Below are 10,162 nucleotides of genomic sequence, written 5' to 3'. Positions count from 1 at the left end.
AAATTTGTAATCTTTGCACTTGTATGTCATCGGAAAATACAATCAGTTTCTGCTTTGTGTTAGGATGGTTTGGTGAGAAGGTGAGAAAGTGGTGAGAAAGCTGTGCTCCTCAAAGCGCTTTACAGGATAAAAACAATAACAACAATAGTGGCTGGGCAAACGATTTTTTTTTATCGAAATACAAAATGAGATACTGTATAATGATGTGCATGAACAAAGTTATACTGCAATTTTCCTTAGATACGCGATTAAAAAAAATATTTTTTTTGAATCCCCGGTGGAACACATTCCATAAGAATCAGCGCTTTACAACCCTTACTGCGTGCGACTGGAAAAGAATTTGTGATCGGATCAACGAAATGCTTTGTAGAAGGAGGCGCTCTTTTCCTCTAGTCTAACCACAAACAAAACATTCCTGTTAGACAAGAGGAATTGAAAAAAAGCAATTTTGTCAATGGAAACTGGTGTGTGTGTCTCTCTGCTGAATGAATAAAAGCATTTTATTAAAAACGCGTTTGCCTGGTATTTACTTTGGTCCCTTTTAACTGTTTTTCGATCTACTGTATTGCTTTGAGATGCCACTTTTAAAGGTGATATGTAAAATAAAGTTTTTTATTATTGTTATAGAGAAACATGATCAGATTTTCCCTGGTTCAGAAAAAAAGATCTAAAGTGCTACACATAACTTTCTTAATTCGATGTATTTAAAGCAGTGAACTACTGTAGGTGTAACATAACATTCAGACATACAATCGAGAATAGTTTTGTGGTGTTTGTTTAGATGAAACGTATAACGTAACAAAATTAAAGACGATTAAAATCTGTAATCTTTCCACTTGTACTGTATGTCATCGGAAAGTTTCTGCTTCGTGTAAGGATGGTATCAAAAAGCAATCTTAAGTGGTGAGAAAGCTGTGCTCAATGTATTTAAGGGACTTAAAAGTAAAAGGAGATGCTTCATATTGCTTGACTAATTTTAAAAACTAAGTTTTAAATGCAGACGCTCCCTCGGTGCCGCGCCGGGTGTAAATATCAAAATATACATTCGCCCCAGGCAGAGGCCGAAGAGCGCCCGGCTGGGGTGCGTGGGGAAGAGCATTACAGGAATGAAAGGTGGGGTATAGGAAGGCGTTCAGTCTGGGCAGGTATAGATAACACTTTTCTAAAACGTACTTGAAAAATAAAAATGATTACAATCTAATCCTTCCACGTTTGATCCCAAAATCCCAAGAGATATAAATCTAAACGGGTAGAAAGTTATGCTGAAAGTTTATTAAGATACTTAGAAGACAAAAATACTGTATCAATTTATGTTGCATTAGCCTGATTATGATAAAAAAAACACATAATTAAACACACGTTTGCGATTTAAATCAATATAAATGTTTATATTGTAACACATACTGTCCAGCCTCCATTTCTCTATAAAAATTTACTCTATTACACACACACACAATAGAACCAGGAAGCAGAAGCAGGGACCGTTGTCAGAAGGCAAGAAGGTGACTATTCATTGTTATCAAAAATGACTTAGAATCGATCATGTTGTGATATTTTGAAATAAAAAAGTCAATTGACTGTCCATACTATCACTATTCTATTTTTTCGAAGAAATGTTTAAGAGAAAAGTCCAGCACCAGCTGGATTTGAACACACAACCCGTGAGTTGGTAATCGGGCACGTAGACCAGTAGGCTACAAGGGAAGTCACATGAAGAGAGAGGCGAAACAGCCCTACACAGCCCTGTCGCAGTACACGAATATAATCATATCATTATTCAATTTTTTAGATACGCGATTCCATATTATATTAGCAGAAAAGCTTAAAACTACCACTTTTTCACATGCTATTTCACATGCTAGTTAAATACTTGGATGCTTAAAATCGTTAGGGAGAAATGGAATACCAGTGTGTATTTTTCCCGATTCCTGGAATCTGACTGGCTGACACCCTTCTGAAGTGATTCCATAAAATCTGGTATACGGAAAAGAAAGCGTTGATACATACAAGTATCTTTTAATACAGTCTTTGCTGTGCTCTTGAGGATCATTGTGATATTTTGAGCTCTAGTTGAATGATAGGTGTCGCATTTTAAATCATTTTCGTAATTAGAAATTATGAAACGCCCTGTTAAAAGCAAGGGAGTTTTTATGCCCGTTGAAGTAAAACTAAATGCCTGACAAAGTATGGCTTGGACAGATTCCAAGTGCTTGTACAAATGTGCTAAAGAAATTATACTTTGAGCATACAGCTTGTCCAAAGTCATTCATTATTAATACTATTAGTAATATCTTCAGTAAAGGCTTTGATGCATACATATTTCTGATAAAGGTAGGTTGTGTACTTTTGTCCAACTGAGCAATCTTGCTTTCATAAAATATACCAACATTTTAATGACTGATGATTTTTACAAGGTGACGCGGATAGTTTCCGGCATGGCATCAAATGACGCGATTAACCACGTGATACTGCGTGACACCGCGACACGCCCACCGGGGTATGCTGCGGAATACCCCACCCATTTTGAATGGCTGCATCTGTACTCTTCTCTTTACCGCACGTATGGAGTTTGGGTCTGATCGAGCTCGTTACTCGTCACTCACGCAATCTACTACTTTCATCTAATATAGCCCTTTATTTGGCTTTTAACTCCACCTGTTACCCCTCACACTCAATGTTTCAGAAAAAGGGTTTTAATTTAAACTTTGCCCAGCAGTGTTTGAGCAGACAGAAGAAATAGAAGCGCCATTCGCGCCAGTTTAGCATAGTAACCACTAACTCCAATAATCCACTTATAATAATAATAATAATAATAATAATAATAATAATAATAATAATAATAATAATAATAATAATAATAATAATAATAGAATCCCAGCTTCTGCATAAAAAAAACTATTGATATAGTGCATCCCCAACACTGGCTGGAGACGCTGTGTGTGTCCGGGCTTAGCGGTTATATAGGACAGGACTCGGCGAGCTGCAGGTGAAACTCATTGCTCTGCGCTCCCCGTGCGGAATGCGCGTCTCCTCCCTCCAGACTCGTCACACCGCCTTCTACAGCGGGGAAAAAAAAACTTCCCTTTACTGTCTTAATACATCCCTCTTAAATCCCAGGAACACAGAAACTGCGGGGCGTTTCTGTGAGTCAGTACTGGGTTTCTCTGTTCGAGATTACAAGCGGAAACAATTAAAGCGCTGAAAGCAGGAAGTTATTTCTGCTCGTAGGCATAAACGTGTAAAAATACATTTTCTGATTCCTAAAACCTAATAAAATCCATGTAAGTCTCCCTTTTGTTCCCAATGCACATAACTGAATATAAACCAGTCAAGTTCAGGTACTTTACTGATAGTTCAGGTACTGATGTATATGAATACACTAGTTCTGGCGCAGCTGTTACAACAAAGATACTTACGAACTATTTTTTTCATACGAGCTCTTGCCGTTTTAAAATTGAATATTTTTTCATTTCGCTAAATCACACGAAACACCAACAACACTCATCATAAGCATCTGACCAATCACATTCCTGAATTTTAAAAGTATTTAGTATTTATTTTTAACTTGTTTTATTTTTAAAAAAATGTATACACCTGTTTTACATATCCTTGCCATTTTTGGCATATTGTAAGTGGATTGTAACTTCAAATTGATAATTCCTGATCTTTATAACTGTGTATCATTTCTTTTTACCTTGTTTTAATATGTTTTAATTATTTTTGCATTTTATAGAAAATTTAAAATATGACTATCAATGCTCCTGACTTCTAAAACCTGTATTTATTCTGACATTTTTCTCTCCAACTGCAGATGAGGAGGGATGCATTTGATTTTAAATTGGTTGATTTTAGGGGAAAATGTACATTAATTTCTTTGTACGTATCATCAGTGGGAAACTTGGCATTTTGGGATGAATTGCAATCTTTACTGCAAGACTGATATAGAAATGACGGGAGATTTAAATGACACATTTGATAAATCAGACAGGCACAGTACAACATCTAAAATGGCAGAACCCTCTAAAGTACTGAAATATTTTAGGCACATTCATAATCTACGAGATGTTTGGTGGTTATTGTGTCCTGCTACCCTTTCATATTTTTTAATGTGCATGAATCTGTCCCACTTCTTTTACTAGTTTTTAAGGAAGATTCTGAAATATCTGATTACGAGATCAAGCCAGAAAAAAAATGATGACAATTAGTAAGAAGAAAGATACAATGTATTGACAATGTAATATGCTTTAAAGGATTAAAAGGAAAATAAATACTTTATCTATGCAAACTAATTCAACTGATCTCCTCTTAACACTATAGCCTGAAGAATTGCCAAAGCACAATGTATCACTTTAGGTGACACTAAGGGAAGAGGAACACAACACTCAAAACCACAAACCACTTATTTTCAACAGCAAAAATATGCTTGAAAATATTTGACAAAAAAAAAGAAACCTTACACGCATGGAAACCAATATTTATCTGCTAGGGTAGAATGCAGCAGAGAACAGTAGGGCAGAAGGTTAGTGTAACTCTATAGTGCATCACAGAGGCCGGTCTCTTCCCCTCATTATGCAGGCTGACTTGTTCACAGTTAACTGTCCTCCAGCGATAGTCAGCTGCAATCACTGACATCAGACATGATGTTAATACTCTGACAGCACTTTGGCTGATTTGGTTAATGCGTTTTCCTATTAAACAGGAGATCTTGAGTTCAAATCCCAGTGGTGCCTTTCTTCCTGTCTTGTCTTATAGAATGTATCACTATGGATGATCATGTGCGGCTTGATTTTGTTAAATGCAAGTTTTCATTTTCTTTTTAGAACAACTTGCTTTTCATGAAATTCATACAGCTTGCGAAAGATGAAACACAGATCTTGCTTATCAGTGCAAAACAAATATCACAGGCCGGCAAGAATAAAGTCTTTTTTTTTACAAAAAGCTTGCAAATGGAGAAAAGGGATGCACGTGAGTCTCTGGGAGCTGTTAATTGAAAGGTTAGTGGTTCGAGCCCATTTCTCATTATTCTACTTAATTGGATTTCTTAGTAAAACCTTAACCCACTTGATATTTGCATGAAATGCAGTTTTTTTGTGTGACGAACTACAACAAGTAAACAAGTGAGTACATTAGTCATTATCACTGGGAATGACCAGTGATGGCCAACATTCAAGGGAATCGTATTCAGTCACGGACTTTGACCTTCAAATGGTTGGCGGGAGAATTCATTTATACTCTCGTTGCACCCTTAGTTAAAATATTTAAAATTACAACACAGATTTGTTGGAGAACTTGAAAAGCAAAAAAGACAGTTGGACAGCATGATTATGTTAGGACTGTACATTTGTATTTCAATACTTTTGTATATTTATCTTAATTTTAATATACATGTAACCATAAATGCTGTTCTATATATATATATAAAGATTGTTGTATTTTATAATATTTTAGCAGAGGGCACAAGGGGGTCTATTATACCTTGCGAAACATCCAAGACAACTATAATAGAGGCTCATATTTTAATAAAATTTGCTTTAAAAGAAAACCAAAATTTGTATGAAATCATCCCTCAATATCGACGTTCAGTTGAAGGATTTGAAGAAGCAACAGCGATAGGTGAGTACATTGATTTTGGACCCATGTTTGCATCTGAATAATCTTTCCTCCTGGAAAGAATTAAAAACAGGTCTGTTTTGAGTCTCATGATGATTCTCTTCTGGATCTGAAAAAAAAAAACAGTGCAAATTTGTTTCCGATGTATTTTTCAATTTTATCAGATTTTTTCAGGTGAATGCAGTCGATACGTTCAAGTTTTTATATGATGACAGGACCTACACTTAGGGCTCAGTACTGATAACACTGCTGATATTGATGGAGTAGAAATAAGTGATGTATTGGCAGCTTTATCTGAGGCGAGAAGTCCTAGAACACCTACAAAAATGTTAGGATTCAGAGGAAGAAATATTTTTCTACCTCACCCAATCCTGCTGCATTAACGAGGCTGAAGTTGGCTGCTTATTCGCCAGCTTCTTATTCGCGTTTTTCGTTCCACCTTAAGTGCTGCTGTGATGTTATGCCGCCTTTCGCCTGTAGATGGCTCTCTATAGTCATTTTTAAAAATACTAATCCGAGTTGATTACTGCACATATCCTCAGTAAAGGGGAATATGTAAGTAATGATTATCCAAATTGCATTTTTGTATGAAACACATTTCAGAAAATCGAAAACCAATTTTCAAAACTCACAATAACACAAACTGGCATGTTAGACAACAAGTAAATAAGACAAAGGCAAAACGTGAATTCTCAAAGTCTCAAAATCTTGCATTTTGCAAGAAATGTTATTATAGCAGTTACAATGGGACATTTAGAACATGACATATGAGAATATATGGTTAACGGAGGATGAGCAAAGAGTGATGGCACTTTCTGCTTATTGCTATGACCCTCCCTCCTGATTATAAAATCGTCTCACAATTCTGCCACTGAGGTGTGAGACACAATGTAACAGACTCTCAAAATCCTGAACTTCAGGAAATGTTGCTGTACCATTTTTAAAATATGACCCTCTGAATGTGGCATGAGAGAATTTATAGGGAAAAGCTAATTGCTCTTTTTGTTGTATTGCGATGGCCCCTGTTTAGAAAAAAACATCTCAGAATTCTGACACAAAGGTGTGAGACAGAATGTAACAAATTATGAAAATCATGAAGCATAAGAAAATTTACTGTACCATTTTTTTAATATGACCCTCTGAACATGGCATGTGAGGATTTATAGTCAACAAAATAGCACCCCTTCTGCTGAATTACTTTTTCCCTCCTTCCTCGTTACCAAAACATCTTAGTATTCTGACACTAAGGTAAGAGAGACAAAATCACTCATCACGAACATTTGTAATTTACAAAACTTCACTGTTGCATTTCTGCGTTGTGACATTCTGAACATGGCATGTTAAAGTATATAGAAAACCTAGATCAGAACAGGTTAAATGTAATTCATAGTGATTTATATTTTTTTAATTCTTTCTAAATGAAAAAAATATGTTTTTCAGTGATTATGACACTTCAGTATTACATAAAATATGCTTCAATGCCAAAATAAATAATAATGGAAAAAATACCCACAGTGGACATTCATAGTTGTGATTATAGGAATGTTATATATCAGGTGGGTAGCTGTGTCAGCATGCGTAGGCTGCATAGGAAAAAGTAAAGGATTATTCCATGCTGAAAAGAGAAGAAAGGAAACATAACGTGTTGGCCGTGGAGCCTTCTTCAGGTGTGAGAAAGACAGGGCTGTAAGCAAAGATAATTTCCTTTATCTTTGCTTACTGCAGTTTAAAGACTTTAGGAAGTTTTACGGCTAACAGCTCCACATCAACTTCCTTTTATAACTAACCTCATCAGATCCCTCAACTCCCAACTCTTCCAATTTCTCACTTCAGAGAAGGATAAAAAACTCAATCATCCTCTACAGAGAAAAACCATCAACACCCCTACCACCAATCCTAACCTTGTTTTTACTATACCTTCTGACCTTTCCCTTTCACCCCTTTACATCCTCAGCTAACATATTTTAAAATTACAATAGACTGTATAGTATGTATGTTTAAAATTAAGGTAAATATGTCAAAATATCAAAATCCAACTGCACAGTGCTATCGTAACAATGCTTGTCAAGTTCTCAAACAAACCTGCATTGTATTTTTAAAATATTTCAGCAGAGGATTCAACTGGAGTATAAATGAAGATTCGACGATATTTTTTTCTGGGGAGTTGCAATGTTGGGCATTATTGGACATTTCCCGGTGACCCTGACACGTGTTAAACACTCGCATTTCCTGCATATATTAAAATGGTTATGGTTTCGCTGAGAAATGCAATTGACTTAAGACAACGTTTATACTGCAGAAGAATCCCATCCCTGGGTGGACTCGAACCACCAACCTTTCAGTTAAAAGCCAAATGCGCTAACCGATTGCGCCAAGTTTTGGGTTAAACAAAACTCTCTTACCGTTTATTTTGCCAGACGGTAATATTTCTTCTGCACTGATAACCAAGAATTGAATTTCATTTTTCGCAAGCTGTGTGAATTTAATCAAAAACAAGTTTTCCAGAAAGGAAATGAATACATGCATTTAACGAAATCAAGCCCTTTGTGATTGCCCGTAATGATACGTTCTGTACTACAAGATAGGAAGAAAGACACGGCTGGGATTTGAATCCCGGTTCTTTTGTTTAATAGAGAAGCGCTTTAACCAACTAGGCTACGGTGACAGGACAACTATCCCCTTTTACAGCCGCTTGGACACACCGCTCTGAGACATCTGCGTTCAGTAAGCGCTGAACCTGCGCTCAGAGCAACTTGCCTCTTTTACATAGCAGCCCCGACACTGAGAAACGAAGAGAACTGGCTTCTATCTGGCATTCTCATGTCCAATGCGTTTGATATCTCCCAAGGGCGACAGAGTTCTTTTGCGACACTTCTTTTTTATTTCTGTAGCTTTGATAAAAAAACGAGAAATCGTGCAAGGGAAAAATGTCTTTTTTTTCATAGAGAAAACGTGCACCAGGAAATGTTGTGTTGAGAAGAAATGATTTAACATGATACGTGACCTAATTTATCGGAGCAATTGCTCAACCAGCAAGGTCTGGAGAGGTTGGAGAGTCTGGTGGATGTGATAATTATACGGTGTTGTGAAAGAAAACAGTCTTTCTTTGAATTCTCAGTCAATCGGAATTTCAGTGCAAAACATAAACCCCTTGTCTGATTTAAAGAGATTATATTTTAAAACTCATAAAAAATCAGAAAACACATGTTTCTCACTTTGAAATTTTAGACGGAGTGGTGCATTACTAGTAGCGACGCTGAGCACACTATGGGGAAATTCAGGGTATGTGAAATCCCAGCGGTTTAATAACCAACGCGTCTGATTTCGGATCATAAGATTGTAGGTTCGACTTCTACCTGGCTCGTGTAAATTTTATTCAAGCTCCTCAGTAATAGATGTATATTATGTAATGAACCGCACCTGAAAGCAAACGTTGGGTCTGTTTCCTTTGTTTTCCAGCATGAAATAGCAAATCGTTACAAAAAGCACCTGCTAATGTCCAATAACGGTTTTTTTTTTTTATTAAATTACATTTTCAGGCTTCAGGCACTTTTTAATAAAACAAAAGTGTCCGGAAACTCATTAACTTTCAGGTTTGCTTGAACCTGTATTAAAAAAAAGTTATCTGAAACTTCCGGGATTCCATTATCTGATGTAGCTGTCTCTAAAGTTGGACGTGATGTTAAGCAGATGTGAACTGTGCCTTTTCTCTTAAAAAAAAAACAAGTTCTTTTTTCCCTCTTCACTCCAATGCTGGAGACTGTAAGCCTCTGTGAGCTCTACACTGCGTGTCCTGTACTGCTCTATTTTGTTTAGATTATCTATGTGGTGTACAGATAGAACTCAACTGCATGGTGTGAATTCCGTGTTCAGGACCAGCAGAACCTGAAAAAGTAACAGCTGACCTCGACGTGATTTGAACACGCAGCCTTCTGATCTGGAGTCAGACGCGCTACCGTTGCGCCACGAAGTCACGGCTGTCCGTGCCTTTGAATTCCCCAAAGGAGACAAATCAGCTTCACAAAAAAAAATCTCATGTGAAGTGTGCAGCTCTTCCGAAGAGAGTCTCTTCTTACCACATTTTATTCTTCCTGCGCAGCTCTTGTGCAGGTGTTGTTCTCAATTACAGATCCAGGAACACTGATTGTTTTTTCTATTTTTTTAAATTAAGTACCCCATGGTGCAACGGTAGCACGTCTGACTCTAAATCCCCAAGTTCATTTTCAAAGTATATCGGAGTCAACTGATACTGATCAGGTTCTGCTGCTACTGAACCCGCAGTCTTCACCTTAAAGTTCAATTCCCCAAGCCTTTTGACCTTATATGTCCATCCCTTCTCGTCAAAACTCGTATTTTCACAGGGTACCCTTCAGAAATCGCAGTATAGAATGAAAAAACTCCAGTAGATCTCGGCCGCTGTTGGTGATTTTCCTTTTAAAATAAATGAATCTCTGGAAATTTTACGGAGTGTATCACTTTCACTGAGACCTAGAAGTGTTAAGCTGTACATGCGTCTTTTTGGCTCAGTTGTTAACCAAAAGGGTGGTGGTTT

The 10,162-nt window shown here is 36.9% G+C and overlaps 1 non-coding gene across 1 annotated transcript; it reads right to left on the bottom strand.

Moving 5' to 3' along the window:
* Positions 1-9,511: 9,511 nt before the first annotated feature.
* trnaw-cca (transfer RNA tryptophan (anticodon CCA)) lies at positions 9,512-9,583 on the bottom strand. The gene has a single exon. It is a non-coding gene; the product is annotated as a tRNA-Trp (tRNA).
* Between the last annotated feature and the right edge of the window lie 579 nt (positions 9,584-10,162).

This window comes from Lepisosteus oculatus, chromosome 14 (genome assembly GCF_040954835.1).
Source record: "Lepisosteus oculatus isolate fLepOcu1 chromosome 14, fLepOcu1.hap2, whole genome shotgun sequence".
Lineage (NCBI taxonomy): Eukaryota > Metazoa > Chordata > Actinopteri > Semionotiformes > Lepisosteidae > Lepisosteus > Lepisosteus oculatus.
Note: the sequence above shows the minus strand (reverse complement) of the source record. Positions and strands in the feature narration are given on the sequence as shown.